Below are 21290 nucleotides of genomic sequence, written 5' to 3'. Positions count from 1 at the left end.
AGGCTTACCAATGGCTCTTTCCTCTGAGAGAGAAAGCTGGTTTCCTTACTGGGTCTTTGACATTTCCTGCTCCACTGACAGGCTTCCAGAATGTTCCTGTTGGCACCCAAGGCAGCTCCTGAGGCAGAGCTGAAGTGATACCTTCCAGGAGCCCAGGCTCCCCTCGGGGTCTTCAGGGATTCTCTTTTCCGAGGCTCCCCTTCTCCCAGGCTCCCCTGGCCAGGCCAGGCCTGGGTCCTTCCTTCCGAGCTCCCTGGGTCCTCTCTCCTCTGAGCTCCCTGACTCCCTGTTCTAAGCAGGATTGGAAGACCCCACCTGGTCTCCCTTTGATTCTCTGCTGGTGGCGGGAAGTGGGATTGTCCTCTCTTCTGTCCCTTTTCCTGGTCACGCACTTGGAGATCTGAAATCTGGGATCCTGGCAACAGTTCTAGGTGGTCTGAGATAGTGCCTTCTCTGGTTTGTTTTTAAATTCGCTGTCAATATTGGGCAGATTTCACGTGAAAGTCAGACTGTAATTCCTCAGGGAGGAGGATCGATATGGTGGCCGCTCCCTTTCAGATGTCCTTTCTCTTGCTGATCAGGGTCTCATGACCTGGGCTTCTGTTTCTGCCCTCATCCGCCTCACCTGGCAGGGTGGGAGGCTGCTGCCTCTGTCACAAACCCATGGAATGGCACATGGTCCCTTCTGGTTCTGTTCAGCTACCCTCAGGGCACATCCTCAGGGGTCTCATATCGCCTCATGCAGCGGTGGTGGGCTGCCGGAAGAAAGGCTGTTTCATTTGGCAGAGCTCAGCATGGGAGAGTGGATGAGAAATACCGAGGGAGAAGGGGCCACCCGCCTGGTCCACTGGAGCAACAGTCCGGCCACCTTCATGCCCCACCTGCACCTTGTCTCCGAAGTATCAGGAGAGTGAGAATTTGTGTTCCTTCTCTCCAGGAACTTGGACACCTTCTTCTCTTTCTTCGGCTTTCTCTTAGCTTCTTGGATTCTTCCCCATTTTTGACTCAATTCATGGGGTCACAAAGAGTTGGACACGACTGAGTGACTAACACTTTCACTTTCAAGGCCAGATGCTAAGTGACAAGCTGAAGATGGTGGGGAGAAGCTGTTATTCCCAACACTGACCAGGTTTTTGAACTGCCCAGGATGGCAGAGCCCAGTGCTCTGTCCCTGCGAGCGTTCCCCACACCCCCTGCCCCATCCAACCCCCACCAGCCCCCACGGCCATTCTCCTTTCCTCTTTTCTCTTCCTCTCTCTATCTCCTTTTACCTTTCTCCTTCATTTTATGTCTTTCCCAACCCACAGCTCCTAACTTGACTTACATTTCTGTGTTTCTAGAAGATTCCTCAGTGGTTCCCATCACATCCCTTGACTAAACCTCCTTCCCCATCTCTCTGACTCCACTGTACTCTTCTAGGCTGTGCAAAGCGCAGCCCGCCTGGAGGACACGTCATTGTGCTCACGAGAGGCTTTGCTCCAGATTCCTCTGTGTTTCGCAGTACCATGAATCTGGAATCTGGGCTCATTTGAGTAAATGCTCAACAACCCAGGAAGTGAGCTTATACCTGAATGATCTGGCAGTATTTGGAGGAAATTGGAATTTAATTAGCGTTTCCTTTTATGCCACTGTCAATATGCCTCTCTTACATTTATGGGGTTGTGTGGGTATCCTCTGGTGACTAATTACGTGAAATTTCTCTTCTTTGTTAAATTCTAATAAACACGCACAATATATATAAAGTTGAAACTGGCTCTACTGCCAAAAGTGAGATTTTTCTCATTTGAATAGGGATTTATTTCTCTCTTCTTCAAGGAGATGGTAGTTTCACATACTTGTGTTTCACGGATGGGTGGGTGATATTTGTCATTCTTTTTCTCTTATAGGCGATAGCAGTGAGTAATCTAAACTAGCAACACTTTCTCTTGTTTATGTCCAGAAAGGTTGCAATGAAAGAAAAAACAATAGCAAATGGGCACTTACATTTAGATTGTTAGTATTGTGCTTGGTTTCCCAAGCTCCAGCTCAATGAGGTTAATTATACCAAGAGAAATGTTTCATAGGTGCCTATTAAGGGTAGAACAACTCCTCTCCTTGCCATGTGGGGAGCGTTGGCCCCCTTCTCCCTTGGCAGGCACGACCTGTGTGTGTTCCCAGAAGTCTCCCCAGTCCAGCTACCCCAGAGTTGGCTGTAAGCACCAGCCCAGAAAGAGAACTAACTTGAGGAGGTGACGGAGGGGCCTGGGCCAAATAGGAAAGACTCAGTTGGCACTGAAACAGTTCGCAGGTCCAAGGGCTGTGATCACAGTGTCCATTTTTCAGAAGAAGCCGAGGCTGGGTATGGTCAAGGGTCATAGCAGGCGTGCTTGCTAGAGGCTGAGAGGAGGGGGACTTGGGGGGTTGTTCTTTAATGGGTATGGAGTTCCAGTTTGGGAAGATGAGAAAGTTCTGGGGATGGATGGGATGATGGTTGCCCAACATGAATGCACTTAATGCCACTGAACTGTATATTTTCAAATGGTTGAATGTTTACATGTATTTTATCACAATGAAAACCAAGTTTCATAATTGCTAGTCAGTAGTTTAAAGATACAAAAATTCAGATGACTAGAGTTTTTAAAATGTGGCCTATACAGACAATGAAATATTCAGCCTTAAAGAGGAAGGAAGTTCTGACACACGCAACAGCACGGATGAATCTTGAAAACATAGTGACCCAAAAGGACAAGTGTTGTGTGACTCCACTTATGTGAGGTGCTTAGAGGAATCACATTTCACAGACAGAAAGGATAATTGCAGTTGCCAGGGCCTCGGGGAATAGGGAATGGGGAGTTAGTATTTAATGGTTGTGGCGTCTCAGTTTGGAAAGATGCAAAAATTCTGTAGATGGGTGGTGGTGATGGTTGCATAAGCATGGGAGTGTACCTAATGCCACTGAACTGTTGTTGTTGCTGCCGTTCAGTTGCTAAGTCTTGTCCGACTCTTCATGACCCTCATGGACTGTAGCACATGCCAGGCTCCCCTGTCCTTCACTATCTCCCTGAGATTGCTCAAACTCACATCCATTGAGTCAGTGATGCCATCTAATCATCTCAGCCTCTGCCGCCCCCTTCTCCTTTTGCCTTCAGTCTTTCCTAGCATCACGGTCTTTCCAATGAGTTGGCTCTTTGCATCAGGTGGTCAAAGTGAACCGTGTACTTAAAAATGATTAAAATAGTTCAGTTTGGGAATATTTTACAACACAGAGACACACATACAGTCCTGGAAGGCTGCAAGGCACCAAGGAGTCTCCCTTACTGTCCTAGCCCAGCACCCCTTCACTTAGTCCTGGCTCTCTCTCTGGGAACATCGTGTAAATAAAACCAGACAAATTTATCTGTGTCCTGACAGATGCCCACCATTCTTATGTGCCAGAGAGCAAAAGGCTGCCTGATAGAGACTTGACCTCTGGGCGTGGAAGACGCAAACACAAATGCCAGCTCGGAAAAGGGATTAATGATGTAAATGGTCTGAGGGAAGGAAAATGCTATTAGTACTAGCTTGGCTCACTGAGAAGGGTCCATTAATTCACATATAGGAGTTCCAGGGGGAAAAATGTTGCCCTAATTATGTCTTGGGTAATTTGGCCATTTACATGGCTAACCAATTTGCAGCTTGGTTCTTCCTCGAGGTATCACATCTTTATTCAGTACTGTCCCTTCCCACCCGGGGCCAGGCTGCTCTTCCAATATATGCAACATTGTGGAGGTGTTAGCTTGTCTTGGCTGATCGCGACCCCACCTCCTCTCCAGTCATGTGACCTTGTAGCTCTTCTGCGCGATTGGAAATGTGTCTCGCTGGAGTTATCACCTACGTTAGCAGAATTCTTGTAGCCTCCGGAAGATACAGGGCCAGATACCATGTTTGTAGCATCTTCCATGAATAGCTGTGATGGGTAAGGATCAGCTTTGTCATTCAATTAAGGGCAGATTCAGAACCTATCCAAGTCCCGTTCTGGTGAGATGCCTGCTGGAGAAGCCTGGTACATAGGAAAACACAGTGCCCTGCTCTCCAGGAAGGACCCATCCTCCGGAGATGGCCTTCTCATACCCAGTGAGCTGAGTATCTGGACCTTGCCATGAACATCACCCTCAATCGTGATTGACTGATAGGCTCCAAGTGACTGTGCTGATGTTTTTCCCAGGATGCCAGACATGTCTCCAGGCTTTGGTGGAGAGAGATCTTCTGGATCAATGACTATGATTTTTGCTTCCACCAGTCCCTACCACCTAATGCCTTTATTTTCTTGGACTCCAAAATCACTTCAAATGGTAACTGCAGCCATGAAATTAAAACATGCTTGCTCCTTGAAAGAAAAGCTATGACAAACCTAGACAGCATATTAAAAATCAGAGACATTGCTTTACTGACAAAGATGCATATAGTCAAAGCTGTGGTTTTTCCAGTAGTTATGTATGGATGTGAGAGTTGGACTATAAAGAAAGCTGAGTGCTGAAGAATTGAGGCTTTTGAACTGTGGTGTTGGAGAAGACTCTTGAGAGACCCTTGGACTGCAAGGAGATCAAACAAGTCCAGCCTAAAGGAAATCAGTCCTGGGTGTTCTTTGGAAGGACTGATGCTAAAGCTGAGGCTCCAATAATTTGGCCATCTGATGCGAAGAGCTGACTCATTGGAAAAGACCCTGATGCTGGGAAAGATTGACGGCAGGAGAAGGGGACGACAGAGAATGAGATGGCTGGATGGCATCACTGACTTGATGGATGTGAGTTTGAGCAAACTCCAGGAGGTGGTGATGGACAGGGAAGCCTGTTGTGCTGCAGTCCATGGGGTTGCAGAGTCAGACACAGCTGAGCAACTGAATTGAACCACCTAAGGCAGGCAAAGACACTGAAAGCGTGACTGTGAGAAAATGTGATGTTCTTCCCAAAACAGCAGGAAGAAAAGCAACGAGTATTTATTAACAAGATCTCTTTTAATAATAATAGATAAAAGCTATTATTTTTCATATGCCAGGCTTCATATTGAGTATGCTGAACATATTTCTTTATCTAACTTTTACAATAACCTAAGAGGTAATGGATATCATGGTCTCCATTTTACAGGTTATAGAAAAGAGGCTCAGAGAGGTTTGGTGGCTTGTCTGATCACAAAGCCAGTAAGTTAGTAGAAGCAAGATTCCAGTCAGGTTTTTGGATTCAATTGTCCACATTCTTTTGGCAGCTCATAGCTGCTTAGGGACTAGTGTTCATTGCAGGAGCTGAATGTCTAGGATTTAAGGTAACCAACGTTAGTTCAGAATACCAGTGAGCAACATTATAGGGTTGTTAATTGATTCCATTTCTAAGAGCGCCACATGTTTCTCCTCTTTCTCTTCCTGCTTTGCAGATCTTTCATACCCTGTATTGGTGAGTCAAGATGGAGGTAGTGGAGAATAGAAAGTGGTGACTGGAGGTGGGCAGGCAGAGTTGTCACAGGATGGAAGAGCTCCATCTTTTGTAACCAGTCCTGTTGTTCTTTTGAGAAAATGGCAGTGAATTTGCTCCACTGGCTCTGTGTTTGCTTGTGCTCCCCCCGCCCCCATGCCTCCTCTCTCCTTTTGTCCCCAACCCTCCCCCCACCAAATGTTTCTTTGCACTCCACTCAGTCCTGTACTATTGCCAGATTACTATCCCAAAGTAAAAATCAGATCACATCAGCTGGGGCAAACATCTTTTATGGTCTGTGGCATTTGGAGCTTTCCATGGTGTGACCCCAAGTCACTTTCTGGTCTTGTGCTCTGCCATCACTTCCCTACACTGAAAACAGGGAGAGCAGTAGCAATAGTAGTAATACTACCAGTAGTACTAATACTACTACTAGGAGTAAAGCAGCAGCAATATAGGAGCAGCCAGTGGTCACAGAACACGGTGTGCTGAGCGCCGTTCTAGGTACCTTCTGTGCTTTATGTATATAGTCCTTTAGCTCTCATAACCACCCAGGGAGCAGGTCCTTTTATTCTAGTAAATGCATCTCTTGCTATTGCAGGGCATGCCCTGTGCTTTCCCTCTCCTGTGCCTTTTCTCCTTCTGTTATGTCTGACAAGACTCTGCTCCCTTTACACCTCTCCAGGTCTGAATTTTACTCATATCCTGAGGTTTATAATAGGTGCCCTGTCCTCCTTGCTATGTTCCATGGTGCTCTCCCGTTAAATGGGTTCTTTTGTTTCCGCTTCTCTCTCATTCCACTCCTCATATTCTGCCAGCTGCTGTAGACATGTGTGTGCTTGGGTTATCCTCTCTGGTTTCTTGGAAGAACCTTGAGTCCATGGACTATCTGCTCCAGGTCTATAGCCTCTGTGTGCATGCTAAGTTGCTTCAGTCAAGTCTGACACTTTTCGACCCCATGGACTGTAGCCCACCAGGCTCCTCTGTCCATGGGATTCTCCAGGCAAGAACATTGGAGTGGGTTGCCATGCCCTCCTCCAGGGGATCTTCCCAACCCAGGAATCAAAACTTCGTCTCCTGTGACTCCTGCATTGCAGGTGGATTCTTTACAACTGAGCCACCGGGGAAGCCCATATCCTCTGTTCAGCTCAGTTGCTCAGTCATGTCTGACTCTCTGCAGCCCCATGGACGGCACCACACCAGGCTTCCGTGTCAGTCACCAGCTCCCGGAGCTTGCTCAAACTCATGTCCATTGAGTCGGTGATGCCATCCAACCATCTCATCCTCTGTCATCCCCTTCTGCTCCTGCCTTCAATCTTCCCCAGCATCAGGGTCTTTTCCAATGAGTAAGTTCTTCCCATCAGGTGGCCAAAGTATTGGAGTTTCAGCTTCAGCGTCAGTCCTTCCAATGAATATTTAGGGTTGATTTCCTTTAGGACTGATTGATTTGATCTTGCAGTCCCAAAGACTCTCAATAGTCTTCTGTAGCACCACAGTTTGAAGGCATCAGTTCTTTGGCACTCAGCCTTTTTTTTTTTTTTTTTTTTTTTGTCCCATTCTCATATCCATACATAACTACTAGAAAAACCATAGTTTTGACTATATGGACCTTTGTCGGTAAAGTCATGTCTCTGCTTTTTAATATGCTATCTAGGTTGGTCATTGCTTTTCTTCCAAGGAGCAAGTGTCTTTTAATTTCATGACTGCAGTCACCATCTGCAGAGATTTTGGAGCCCAAGAAAGGAAAGTCTGTTGCTGTTTTCATTGTTTTTCCATCTATTTGCCAGTTCACAGCTGCTCCTCAGTAGCATCCAGCAAGTACCTTATACATAGCAGGTGCTGGCTGTGTTTGGTATATTGAGTGGAAATTAATAGGCTTGAATTCATATTCTGGATTCCTAAAAGACTGATGTCTTTAATGTAGCCTACCCCTTCTATTAAATGGCTAAATAAGCCCAACCAAATTAGGAAGAATAAAGATGCCAAGCGTGCATGGGTGTGTGCTCAGTCATGTCTGACTCTTGTGACCCCATGGACTGTAGCCTGCCAGGCTCCTCTGACCATGGGATTTCCCAGGCAAGAATACTGGAGTGGGTTGCCATTCACTTCTCCAGGAGATCTTCCCAACCCGGGGATTGAACTCGAGTCGCCTGCACTGGCAGGTACATTCTTTACCACTGAGCCACATTTAGTAATTATCTGCGCTCCTTAGATCATTGGGAGGGAACTTTATGGAGGGAATGCCCTTTGTGTGAGGGGAAGGAGAGGTTGGATACATCTTTGAGGCTGTGTTAATAATCCAGGTTCCTGCTATGAGCAGCAGGAAGGAAGTTCTGTATTTTGAAGAGGTACCCCAATATGATATGAGTACGTCTTTCTTAATTAGCTTTAAAAAACCAAATATTATTAATATAATTCATTCCTGCAAGTTTATCAATATGACCAGCTTTAACTAGGAAGAGGTTAGAGGCAGAAGTTCATGGGGTACTCGTAACCCTGAGGGCTTGTTTTATTTCTCATCCTTCTGGTCTCCTTAATTCGGCCTATTCCAGTCCACCTGTCTGCCCCCACAAGTGTCATCTTTTCTTACTATCTTTGTGCCATCCCTCTCTTTAAAAAAAGCAGTCACTCCAGGCTCTGGTCTTCCCAAAGTAAACCATATTCATGCCAGCATCCTGCTGTTTAGCCTTCAAGCCATAGATCAATTTCCGCTTCTTTCTGGAAGCTTTTCTTGACTTCTTCACTTCACACTGATGCTGCTCTTGTTTTTATCCAAACTTCTACAGAATATATGGCCGATACCACACAGTTCACTCCTGAGTTACACTCAGTTACCACTCAGTTACACTCCTGAGTGTTGGTGATGATTGCTTGTCATCTCCCAGATGAATTAGGATCTTCTTTTTTTTTAATTTAAATTTATTTATTTTAATTGGAGGCTAATTACTTTACAATATTGTATTGGTTCTGCCACACATCAACATGAATCCGCCACGGGCGTACATGTGTTCCCCATCCTGAACCCCTCCTCCCACCTCCCTCCCCATACGATCCCTAATCCCTCCAGGTCATCCCAGTGCACCAGCCCCAAGCATCCTGTATTGAATCTGAACTGGCAATTCGTTTCTTATATGGATCTTAAGCATAGTGGCCTCATCTCATTTTGCTTCTTGAACCCAGCAACTCTTCACAACATGTTAAGCATACAAAATACAGATCTCTTTCCTTTTAGATACTGATTGGTTGAGGATGTTGGTACCATTTTATATCTAGTAATGTTAGTCACTCAGTCGTGTCCGACTCTTTGCAATCCCATGGACTGCAGCCCACCAGGCTCCTCTGTCCGTGGAATTCTCCAGGAAAGAATACTGGAGTGGGTAGCCATTCCCTTCTCCAGGGAATGTTCCTGACCCAAGGTTAGAACCTGGGTCTCCTGCCTTGCAGGCAGATTCTTTACCATCTGAATCACCAGGGAAGCCCATTTCACAGCTACTTGGTTCTAAAGATAATGATTGGTCTGCAGCCTAGCTAAGTATTGAAATAATATTTTCCTCCATTAAAGAGGACAACAGTTTTTCAATTTTAAAAGGATAAGGTGGATTGATTTAGCAAGTTTAAGTATTACTTACACAATAAGTGATTCTTGTAAGAGTTTGTCCCGTAGGCAGTATATCAAAGGTGCTGGTCCATGAGTGTAACCCAGTATCCCAGGTAGCAGAGGAGGGCACCCTAGAAGGGGGATTCTGGCCCTGGGGCTCTCACTCAGTCCTGGGATCCCTCAGATCCCTTCCTCCTCAGTCCTCAGTGGTACCCCCCTCTTGTAGCCCCTGCCGCCAGCCCAACAGGAAGTTCCCATCAGGCAGATGGTATCAGTGCACACATGTGCCAGAATCCAGACTTTCAGGGGCAGTTCTTGGTCGCAGGGTCCCTGAGTAATGAATGTGATGGGCTGGGGGAGTGCTTCAGTTGGGGGTGTTCTTTCTTGACCCTCCTCTTGAGGAAACAGATTAGCCTTCCTAGAAAACGGGATACTGCTGCTGCTAAGTCGCTTCAGTCATGTCCGACTCTGTGCAACCCCATAGACAGCAGCCCACCAGGCTCCCCCGTCCCTGGGATTCTCCAGGTAAGAACACTGGAGTGGGTTGCCATTTCCTTCTCCAATGCATGAAAGTGAAAAGTGAAAGTGAAGTCGCTCAGTCGTGTCTGACTCCTCGTGACCCCATGGACTGCAGCCTACCAGGCTCCTCCGTCCATGGGATTTTCCAGGCAAGAGTACTGGAGTGGCTTGCCATTGCCTTCTCTGAGAAAATGGGATAAATAGGGACTAAGAAACACATACTGTCAGTCCCTTCTTTATTATCCAGGAAGCCACCTGATTTTCAGCCCATGTTGGTTGGGGGAGAAACAAACTTCCTATATTCTAGGCACAGGAGTAATGGCTTTCCATACTTTAATTGCTTAATCCACATGTTGAATGTCAGCCTAGAAGGGTCTTGTGGTTTGGGCATATTGATGAGAACATGAAACCTGCATATAATGGATGATCAGTGAATCTTTGTTGAATGGATGAATACAAGTGTGGAGGCTATGATTATGTTTTCTGTGAAAAACTTACTTTTACAACAGATGTTTTGTATAAAGCACTTTTCACTTGCGGTATCTGAGTCTTTATAACGTTCTGTGGTGGGAATCTGGCTTTTATCCTCATCTGAAGATGAAGAAACTGGGAACAAGAAGGTGAATAACTTTCTCCAGGTCACACATCAGGTAAATGTAAGACAAGGGCAGGACCAAGATGCAAACTCAGATTCTCCAATTTTGAAATCCCTTTCTTTTCCACCTGTCTATTAAGAACTAGAACTCCAGCTTGAAGAAATCATTCTGTCTTCTCAGACTTCAGTCCAGACTGTCAGGTGAGACAGACTGATAACAGGTGGGGTTGGGAGAGGTTGGGGAAAAGTCGGAATGTATTTTTTAAACCATTCTTTTAAACAAGCAGAGCCCTTTTTTTCAACATGATTTTGTGTGGAACCCCAAGATTAAAAAAAAAAAAAAAACAGAGAAATGTGAAGCTGCTCTAGTTGAAGGAGGGGCTCAGGACCTCAACCCCCACCACTCAGTCTCTCCATCGCCCTACATACTCAGTTGCTCAGTTGTGTCCAGTTCTTTGTGACCCCATGGACTGTAGCCTGCCAGGCTCCTGTGTCCATGGGATTTTTTCAGGCAAGAATATTGGAGTAGGTTGCCATTTCCTCCTCCAGGGGGTCTTCCCTTCCCAGGGATTGAACATGCAACTCTTGTGTCTGCTGCATTGGCAGGTGGTTTCTTTACTTCTGAGCCATAGGGAGGCTCCATCACCCCACAGCAGTCTCCAAAGAACACAGTGATGAGCTGGGGCCAGAGAGGCATAAGGACCGTGCCTCCTAAATGCCTAGCCTCCATTGTAATTGGCCGTGTCTGTCATATACCCATCCCATGATGTGACATTACAGATCAACCCAAAGTGCCAAAGTAAAACAAGATGGTACAAAGATATCCTGATTGTCAAGTGCTCTGGGGGAGGACTGAGAAAGTGGATGAAGTTAATCCTATAGGGGAAAGGCACTCAGAACTTGAGCTTGAAATAAGAGAGGCTTTATTTTTGCCGACAGGAAGAGTAAATCAATTCAACTCACATATTTTATTTATGATTTTAACAATAATATGTTTTCATTATAAAATAATGAAAAATTCAGAAAAAATGACATAAAAATCACTTATAATTTATACTGACAACTGAGATATCTACTCAAAGATAGTATATTTTCTAACACTGTTTTTCCTGTATATAATGCATCTATTATAGATGATCAAATTTTTTATTTAATTTCCACTTTTTGCTCTTTAACATTATAGGATGTACATTTTCTTTTCTCACCAGTGTGTTGTTGAAAACAATTTAAAACATCTTTCTTGTTACACACATAATATATATTTGTTGTAGATGTTTGGAAATAAATAGATAAGCACTAAGGAGAATATAAAAATCACCAATAATCTCATTACCCCAAATTGACTATTTCTTAGTATTTTGGTGTATATTTTTATAGTCTTTCTATTATTTACAGACAGACAGACAGACACACACACACACACACACACACATGTATATATGAGTGAGTGAAGTTGCTCAGTCGTGTCCAACTCTTCGTGACCCCATGGACTGCAGCCCACCAGGCTCCTCCCTCCATGGGATTCTCCAGGCAAGAGTACTGGAGTGGGTTGCCATTTCCTTCTCCAGGGGATCTTCCCGACCCAGGGATTGAACCCGGGTCTCCCGCATTCCAGGCAGATGCTTTAACCTCTGAGCCATCAGGGAAGCCCATATATATATATAGATATACACATCCTTAATATACTCATGGTTATATTACATATACTTAAGTATTTTCCAATGTGGTGAATTAGGGATAGATCTTAATTTTATCTTCTTTCATTGCTTTGTGATAAACTTAAAATATTTGTTGATGATTATTTTTATGTAAATTGCCTATCCATGTCTTGTCTTTTTAAAATAGAATTATTGTTGATTTATAAATGTTCTTTATAGATTAAAGATATTTATCTTTCCTCTTTTTGCATCTATGTGAAAATATTGAGTATGTAATTAAAAATCTATGTTTTATTAGTCCTCTAAAGTATCAATACATGAAGAATATCAAATTTACAAGTTTTTGCTACTATAAATAATGCTACACTTAATATAGTTGCACATAGATCTTATTTGTATCATTTCTTTGGGATTGATTCAGAAAAATGGAATTATTGAGCCACTGCCCACAAGAAGTATAGGCAAATATCTATCTCTCTAAACTCTTCCCTGGTAGCTCAGCTGGTAAAGAATCTGCCTGCAATGTTGGAGGCCCTGTTTTGATTCTTGGGTTGGGAAGATCTTCTGGAGAAAGGATAGGCTACCCACTCCAGTATTCTTGGGCTTCCCTGGTGGCTCAGATGGTAAAGAATCCGTCTGCAATGTGGGAGACCTGGGTTCGATCCCTGGGTTGCTAAGATCCCCTGGAGAAGGGAACTGTCTGAGGTGGGACAGTCTTGACAAGACTCTAAGGGAGAATGAGGACCAGGTTTGAGCAGTCATCACAAGGTGACTGCACGTGGAGCTAAAATTTCAGAGGAAGAAGAGAGACTGTGACGCTGGACCTTGAAGTTCAGGTTACACGTCCTCAAAAGATGTGGAGTCCTTACAGTTGAAGTACAACCCACATCTGAGGTTGAGAAAGAGAACCACAAAGGGCAGATATGCTTATTCTTTGTTTGTTATTTGTTGTTGTTCAGGAGAAGGCGATGGCACCCCACTCCAGTGCTCTTGTCTGGAGAATCCCATGGACAGAGGAGCGTGGTGGGCTGCAGTCCATGGGGTCGAGAAGAGTTGGACATGACTGAGCGACTTCACTTTCACTTTTCACTCTCATGCATTGGAGAAGGAAATGGCAACCCACTCCAGTGTTCTTGCTTGGAGAATCCCAGGGACGGGGGAGCCTGATGGTCTGCCGTCTCTGGGGTCGCACAGAGTCGGACACGACTGAAGCGACTTAGCAGCAGCAGTCACTCAGTTGTGTCTGACTCTGTGTGACCCCATGGACTACAGCACGCTAGGCTTCCCTGTCCTTCACCATCTCCCAGAGCCTGCTCCTACTCATGTCCACTGAGTCAGTGATGCCATCCAACCATCTCATCTTCTGGCGTCCCCTTCTCCTCCTGCCTTCAATCTTTCCCGGCATCAGGGTCTTTTCCAATGAGTCTGCTTTTCACATCAGGTGGCCAATGTATTGGAGCTTCAGCTTCAGCATCAGTCCTTCTAATTGAATATTCAGGGTTGATTTCCTTTAGGATTGACTGGTTTGATCTCCTTGCAGTCCAGGGGACTCTCAAGAATCTTCTCCAGCACAATGGTTTGAAGGCATCAATCTTTGGCACTCAGGCTTTTTTTTTTGGTCCAGTTCTCATATCCATACATAACTACTGGAAAACCCATAGCCTTGACTAGACAGACGTTTGTAGTAATAATGTCTCTGCTTTTTAATACGCTGTCTCGGTTTGTCATAGCTTTTCTTCCAAGGAGCAAGCATCTTTTGTTGTTTATTTATTTATTTTTTGGTCATGCTGCACAGATTCTGGGATCTTAGTTCCCTGACCAGGGATCAAACTGGGACCCTCAGCAGGGAAAGCACAGGGTTCTAACCACTGGATCACCAGGAAATTCCCCAGGACATGCTTATTCTTGATGGTGGGGCTAGGATGACTTTGATTAGGAATTAGTAAGTTTAAAAGCTATCATTACCCTAGCCATGGTCACCAAGGACTTGCCAGGTGTCAAATCACTTTCCCTTTATTTACCTCTTCTGCAGTTTTTGAGTTTCCTGGTTTTCAAAGCACCAGATCCCCTTAGATTCCATGGCACCATCCTCTACTGATTTCTTTATCCCTTCTGAACTGGGGCCTTCTCTGCTCTTCTGCCATCCCTGCCTTAAGGTTGAGCTCTTCTCCCTCTACTTGATAAACTCTTCCTGGGTGACTTTATCAACCCCCACACTTTCACTTACCACCCATGTGCCAACCACCCTACTCCTCAGTGTTTCCAACCTGGATGTCTCTTTTGAATCAGACTGAGTGTATTTACTCAACGGTTAGATGCTTTATTGCAAATTTGGAAATATCCAAACTTCACTCATCTTCTTTTCCCACTCCGGCCTCTTCCCAAACCCAATTTACTTTCTTCCAGAATTCCCTGTCTTAGTGAGTGGGTTTCTGTTAGCAAGCTCCTTCTGGGCTCTGCTTTCAGAAGAAAGGGACTCACATCTCTGAAAGAAACTTGGAGTCAACATGAAGATGTTCCTGTGGCTGAGAATGAGTCGGTTTCAGAAATGACTGGTTTCCCAAAGAAAGCTAAAATAGGAGAGAAAACCCACTGTCCTTCGAGTTCGGAAATAAAGCCCTAACCCCTCAATATTTTCCAGGCCCTGAGAGGTCATTTGGGAGGCAAAAGTTTCTGAACATTTCTCCAGTATAAAGACTCTTAAACCACCACAGTCTTTGGCTTGCAGGTTCAGTCTCCAAAGGTCACATATTCCAAAACAGTTTCTAAATTTGCCTCCGATTTGCATTCGTAAGAAGATGCACCTGCAGACCCTATAGAGTCCCATCTAAGCCGTAGAATTTCAGTCCTCCACTGGTGGTCCGGATAGCACGGCAGAAGCAGTTCCTAAAGCAGGTGGAAACCTTTTAAAGAAAATCTTCCCAAAGATCTCAACTGGGAGGAGCTAGTTCTTTATCGTATTTTTGTTTTTATTAATGAAAGACACAACAGATTGATCAGAAGGAGGGGGGGGTGTCAGTTCTTTTTAGATAGACTTTCTAAAGCTTCAAGCAAGAGTTATCCAAATTTGGACTAGTTATTAAATCTTAAAGGAAATCAATACTGAATATTCATTGGAATGATTGATGCTGAAACTGAAGCTCCAATACTTTAGCTACCTGATTCGAAGAGCTGACTCATTGGAAAAGACTGATATCCTGGGCAAGATTGAGGGCAAAAGGAGAAGGGGGTGGCAGAGGATGAGATGGTTGGATGGCATCACTGACTCGATGGACATGAGTCTGAACAGACTCTGGGAGTTGGTGAAGGACAGGGAAGCCTGGCATACTGCACTCCATCAGGTCACAAAGAGTCAGACATGACTTGGCAACTGAACAGCAACAAATTAAATCTTTGAAGGAGAAGATGTAAAGTATTATTTTTTCATCCATTTGGAGGCATCAGAGCCAGTAGAAAAATTATCAGAAGTGAAGCAGCATCAAGCATTTGATCGAGTAGAAAAGAAGGTTTCCAGTTTGCTGAGAGGAGAAGAGAAGACCTTACCACAATGTCTTCTTTCCCTGTCCTCACCGTGCTCTTTCTGGCAACCACTAAGCTCACCAAAAAGAGAAGCTTCCTTTCCACTGCTCTCCAGGCTGCTGGATGCTGAGGTCATTCATGCTCCAGGCTCACCTTGAAACTCTTGCCCACGTGCCCCATGCCTTTCCCCGGGGTTGTATGTCTCCTTCCACCTGATAGAATGGAATCCTGCTCAGGACATTGTCATTCGAAGTTTCATTATCAGCTTTGCTGAAAGTGCCCCACAGTGCCTGCGAACATGAATAAGAACCACAGACATTTTCTTTCAAGGAGACTTTATTATGGATCTTTAGTAGAACTAGTAGATTATTTCACACACAATTGCTCCAAAAAGTTCTATGCCCCCAAATGGTTGGGGCTCCAAATGCTCCTTGACCTCTGCTGAAATGCCTTCCCTCTGGGGTCTTCAGCTGCCTTCTAGAGATAAAAATGTTGCTATTATACAAGTTCCTTCTGCAAGTTGGCAGTCTGAAAGAGGAGTATCAGAGTGGCTTCCGGTGGATAAGTACAGGCCTTCTGGACTTATTTTTATACTTTTCTTTTGAAAAGTCTGCATGTGTATCTTCTGAATTATTGATATGTGTCTTTGGGTAGCTACGTGTGCATGCTAAATCGCTTCAGTCGTGTCCAACTCTTTGAGACCCTATGGACTCTAGTCTACCAGGCTTCTCTGTCCAGGGGATTCTCCAGGCAAGAATACTGGAGTGGGTTGCCATTTCCTTCTCCAGGGGATCTTCCTGACCCGGGGATTGAACCCACATCACTTATACCTCCTGCATTGGCAGACGGGTTCTTTACCACTAGCGCCGCTGGGAAAGCCCGGTGTCTTTGTGGAGAGGGTCTAATTTCAGAAAGCCATAGAGGCACACGTTGCATCAGAGGCCCTCCAATGAGACAAGGAAATTAAGTGCAGAAATCTCTGATTTAAATCCAGTTCCTGACAGGGAGCTGACAGGAAGCAGTTCGAGCTTCCACGAAACGATGATGCCAGCGAGAGCCGAGAGCAATGAGGTGAAAACAGACCAAGCCAAAAGTTTTGGTTGCCTGTGGTGCAGCCGTTTCAGAGCAGGATCACCACCACCTGACTTTTCTCTCATGTAGTAGCAACAGCTGGAGCTTCTCCTCTGGAAACCCAGGAGATTCTTCTCTCATCTCTTCTTGGAAATGTTTAACCCCTGCCAGCTGGAATCAACCTTATAGGGAAGAAAGAGCAGCCGTGTGGCTTCTGTCCTCAGATCGACAGCTTTCCAGGCTGCGCCTTGCATGCTGTTGGCCTCGTGGGGTGCTTTTCTCCTGTAGGATTTCTGTTTTTTCTTGATTTTCTTGTCAGAGAGGAGGCTGGCTCCTGGCTCTCAGGATGTCTCTACTCTTGAAGACGGGGCAGCATTCCTCCTAAGGGGGTGGGCATGGGACTCCCGCAGGGCTGTATCTGCCTTCACTACTGTCTTGCATTCAGTGCTGTGTGCGTGATCATGTGAGCAACCCTGTGTTTACGTGTATGAGCTGTCTGCTTCCACCACATACCTGTCCCCATATCTTGTGTCTCCCTGGCTCCTTGGGATCTAGCTTCTGTGTTCACCAGCCGACTGAGATGATGCTCTCTGAGGAGCAGTTGGTTCAGATCCAGTGTCCCTTTCTTGGGCATCCTCCTTCTCCTCTGCTTCTCAGCAGTGCTTGGTGTTGCTCCTGCGGCCGCCACGCCCCACTCCAGTCTTTCTTTCCCTTCTGCCTTGGCAGGTGCTCCTGCGCTGTCTGCATCAGTGGCTCTCATCTCTCTCCACTCTTCCCGGATACTCTTTCTGATCCTCAGTGCTCACTGTCCTCCCTCTGACGTCTCGGTCACCCTAATGGCCAAGCTGCCTGCTGTATTCAGATATTTCCAGGCTGCACTGTCGTCTCGTGGAGTTGTAGCAGAAGATGGACCAGGTGCTCACTGGCCATTTCTATTCCCGTATCACATTGTTATTCAGACTCAGTCTGGTGCAAGCTCATCGAGTCATTCTCCAGCCACACTTGAGTCTTCTTCCTGATATTCCTCATGCATGAAAGCCAAGGCCCATTCTTGATAGTTGGTTCTGTTTTAGGGGCATGTATCCAGTCAGCTGAGGCTTCCTAGGTGGCTCAGTGGTAAAGAACCTGCCTGCCAATGCAGGAGATGTAAGAGACATGGTTTGATCCCTGGGTCAGGAAGATCCCCTGGAGGAGGGCATGGCTACTCACTCCAGTATCTTGTCTGGACAGAGGAGCCTGGCGGGCTACAGTCCATAGGGTTTCAAAGAGTCAGATAGGACTGAAATGACTTAGCACACACACAGGCACGCATGCAGTCAGTTGCCAAGGTCCGATTTTTTTTTTTGGAATGTCCCTCCAATCAGTCCCTTCCGGTCCAGTTACACCTGAAATGTTGCTGTTTCTTGGGTGCTGATCTCCTTGCCACCCTGATCACTGTCAGTTGCTTCTGTACACCTCTACCTGATGAATCTCCTGGAAACACTGCTTTCCTGCACCCCATCCTCTCAGTTCAGTTCAGTCACTCAGTCATGTCCGACTCTTTGTGACCCCATGAACTGCAGCACACCAGGCCTCCCTGTCCATCACCAACTCCTGGAGTCCACTCAAACCCATGTCCATTGAGTCGGTGATGCCATCCAACCATCTCATCTGCTGTCGTCCCCTTCTCCTCCTGCCCTCAATCTTTCCCAGCATCAGGGTCTTTTGAAATGAGTCAGCCCTTTGCATCAGGTGGCCAAATTATTGGAGTTTCAACTTCAACATCAGCCCTTCCAATGAACACCTAGGACTGATCTCCTTTAGGATGGACTGGTTGGATCACCTTGCAGTCCAAGGGACTCTCAAGAGTCTTCTCCAACACCACAGTTCAAAAGCATCAATTCTTCGGTGCTCAGTTTTATTTACAGTCCAACTCTCACATCCATACATGACCACTGGAAAAACCGTAGCCTTGACTAGATGGACCTTTGTTGACAAAGTGACGTCTCTGCTTTTTAATATGCTGTCTAGGTTGGTCGTCACTTTCCTTCCAAGGAGTAAGCGTCTTTTAATTTCATGGCTGCAATCACCATCTGTAGTGATTTTGGAGCCCCCTAAAATAAAGTCAGCCACTGTTTCCTCATTCTCTTGGCAAACAATTTATCTTATGAACAACCTAGAGTCTGTAATGCATAGGTTGTCACTGAGGAACTCCTGGCTCCAGCCAATCTGAATCCACACTTCCAAAGGTGTACCCAGAACATGCCAAGGGCAGCCCACTGCACACCCATGCTGGTACTGGCTTCCTTACCCAGGAGGCCTTTTCACACTCCCATTTGCAGATCTTACCCCTTCTTCAAGGTCTAGTTTAGGATCTGCTTTTCTCATGAAACTTCCTATAAATATTTGAGCTTTTTTAAGGATCTTGACCGTCCAACATCTCAATAATGATATCCAGCGTGCGTTCTCAGTCACTTCAGTCATGTTGAACTCTTTGCAATCCTGTACACTGCCAAGCTCCTCTGTCCATGGGATTCTCCAGGCAAGAATACTGGAGTGGGTTGCCATGCCCTCCTCCAGGGCATCTTCCCAACCCAGGGATCAAACCTGCATCACTTATGTCTCCTGCATTGGCAGGCAGATTCTTTACCCACTGAGCCACCTAGGAAGCCCATGATATCCAGCATTTACATTTAATCACTTATTGATCTTTGACATTGTTTTCTTTTACTGATATGTATTTATTATTTGTGGATTAATGCGTTTCTTTTTGTGTACCTGTTTTATGACACAAACATAATTATAAGCTTCCTGAAGGCCTGAGCTATACAATTTTTTCCTTGTGTTTCCCTTATTAACTGATACAGAGCTTGGCTGGTAGGAGTTACTTGGCACTTGAGAGCAGAATGAGATTTAAGGTCATCTGGGACTTTTACTTTATTTCAATCACAGTAATCTATTTTAAAAATAAGTTTTTTTCCTCTACAAGATTATTTATTGACCCGTTCATCCCTCCCACCTTGCCATCAGTATGTAAAAACAAAATTTTACTCATTGAAAAAAGTGTCCTGTTTCTTGTTTGTGAGCTTGATTATGTCTGATTGACAGCTGAGACATACTCCATGTTTTTCACGACAGGTTGTTGGCTCATCGTCCCTGATGAGGCTGTGCAAGTGATGCTCAGGGTGGAATCTTGCCCGTGGTCACATGGTTGAACTCCAGAGAGAGGAAGAAATAGCAACACTGCAGAGGCTGCCAAACCTAATTCAGGCACCACTTGGCCTTGATGCCTTTTGTACTGAAGGATATTAACATAAAGAGACTGGCTGACTAGCAAGTGAGGCTGAGCCTGGGCCTCAGCTTGGCAAATCCAGAAATTTGATGTAACGGCTCACTGCATTCTCTGAGGAAGAAATTGGTGTTAACCAGACTTTAAAACACTGGTTATAAAGTCAACATTCAATTAAGCATTTTAGGGACTGAGGTATTTAATCCTTTTTCTAGGGTGACTTGGAAGGTAGGAAGACATTTAGGCCACCTAATTCTAAATCAGAAAGTTGACTGATGATTGTGAGAGAATCAGAAGGGTGGTTTTGGAGGAGTCTTGAACTCTGGGAAGACCTGAAGAATTTCTTCTGGATAGCTCTGTGTGTGTGTCTGTGCTTATACACTTTCCTCCCCCATATCCTGAATATTCACACTTGCTATTTGCAAGTATTTATTGAGCACCTACTTAGTGCTTGCTGCCATGTGCTGAAGACAAAGGTGCTAATCCTACACGTTTGAAGTTCATAGACAGGGCTGTATCCTTGGGCCAGTACTGTGTAAAAAGCATCAGTCTCATTCATCAGCTCTTTTTTCCTAACTCTCTCTGGATGACCATTTCTTTTGGGTCTTAAAACTCATTTCTGAAGTTGGTGTGTTTATGAAACTGGCTGATACGATCAATTTCACTTTATTTTTGGAAGTGACATCTTCTAAAGTTTCCTCCAGTTCTGGGTGACAGTCTTCTCAAGGTGCGTGGATACATGCATGTCCAAACCTCCCAGGAACAGGAATGGGGAGCTATGGGTGGGCATTCGCCACTCTTCCTCCTTTGTCCTGGTGCTGGAGACCCCCCCCCCCCCACCTCAGGATTATCTGAAATGTCCTGGTGGAAGTTGGTCTTCGGAAGTTCTTTTTAAAGCAATCGGTGGGCAAAGCACACAGAGGAAGTTTTAGCTTGCTGATGTGGCTGCTTTGGAAAGTGCCATTGTATTTAAAAGTAGCGTCTAGTAGCCCAGCTATTACTGGAGCTGCCTACAGGGAGGGGACTTTTCTTTCCTCTTCAGGAGTGGTAGGAGGTTGCTGCCTTCTGAATGGGAGATGAGAGATGACAGGCTGTCCTGCTATTGTAGAGAGAAGCCCTGGGTGGGTGTAACCCTACCTTTTCCACTCTGCCCACCTGGCTGCAGGTATGTCAGGGAGAAAGGCAGACCTTTTCCAGCTGACGAGGAGGCAAGAAGGGCAGGTTAAGGCTGTGTTTGTAATTAGTGTGAATAACTAAGAGCAGGTGGCAAGAGCCCTGGAACTGGAGACAAACTGCTGGCACCTGTGAGACATGGGGGAACTTTTAATGCCAAGATGACCTTTAGTCCTGGAGCAGAAATTCCCGGGATGTCTGCCCAGGAATGGTCAGATGCCAAGATTGAGAGTCTCTAGTGTGGTTTTTGGATGATGTGTTTTAATCAGACTTTTGGCACAAAACTGATTGGAAATCCTGAGTCATAACCCAGTCCCAGAAGTGATTTTATTTCATGATCTGTTTCAGAGTGAGGTAGAAAAGAGCATTTTACCAGAGTCTAGGGATCAGTCAAAAGTTGTCCGCGGGTGCCAGCAGTGAAGGATTGGTGATAAACTATGTGGACAAAGAATGTTGCCCTCCATAT

At 45.4% G+C, this 21290-nt stretch overlaps 1 protein-coding gene across 2 annotated transcripts in view; it reads left to right on the top strand.

The window, feature by feature from the left end:
* TMEM178B (transmembrane protein 178B) overlaps nucleotides 1-21290 on the top strand; it is a 412460-nt gene that overhangs the window by 223394 nt on the left and 167776 nt on the right. The gene's annotated exons all lie outside the window — the stretch shown is intronic.

This window comes from Bos indicus x Bos taurus, chromosome 4 (assembly GCF_003369695.1).
Source record: "Bos indicus x Bos taurus breed Angus x Brahman F1 hybrid chromosome 4, Bos_hybrid_MaternalHap_v2.0, whole genome shotgun sequence".
Classification (NCBI taxonomy): Eukaryota; Metazoa; Chordata; class Mammalia; order Artiodactyla; family Bovidae; genus Bos; species Bos indicus x Bos taurus.
The sequence above is the reverse complement of the archived record's forward strand: the minus strand, read 5'-3'. Positions and strand labels throughout refer to the sequence as shown.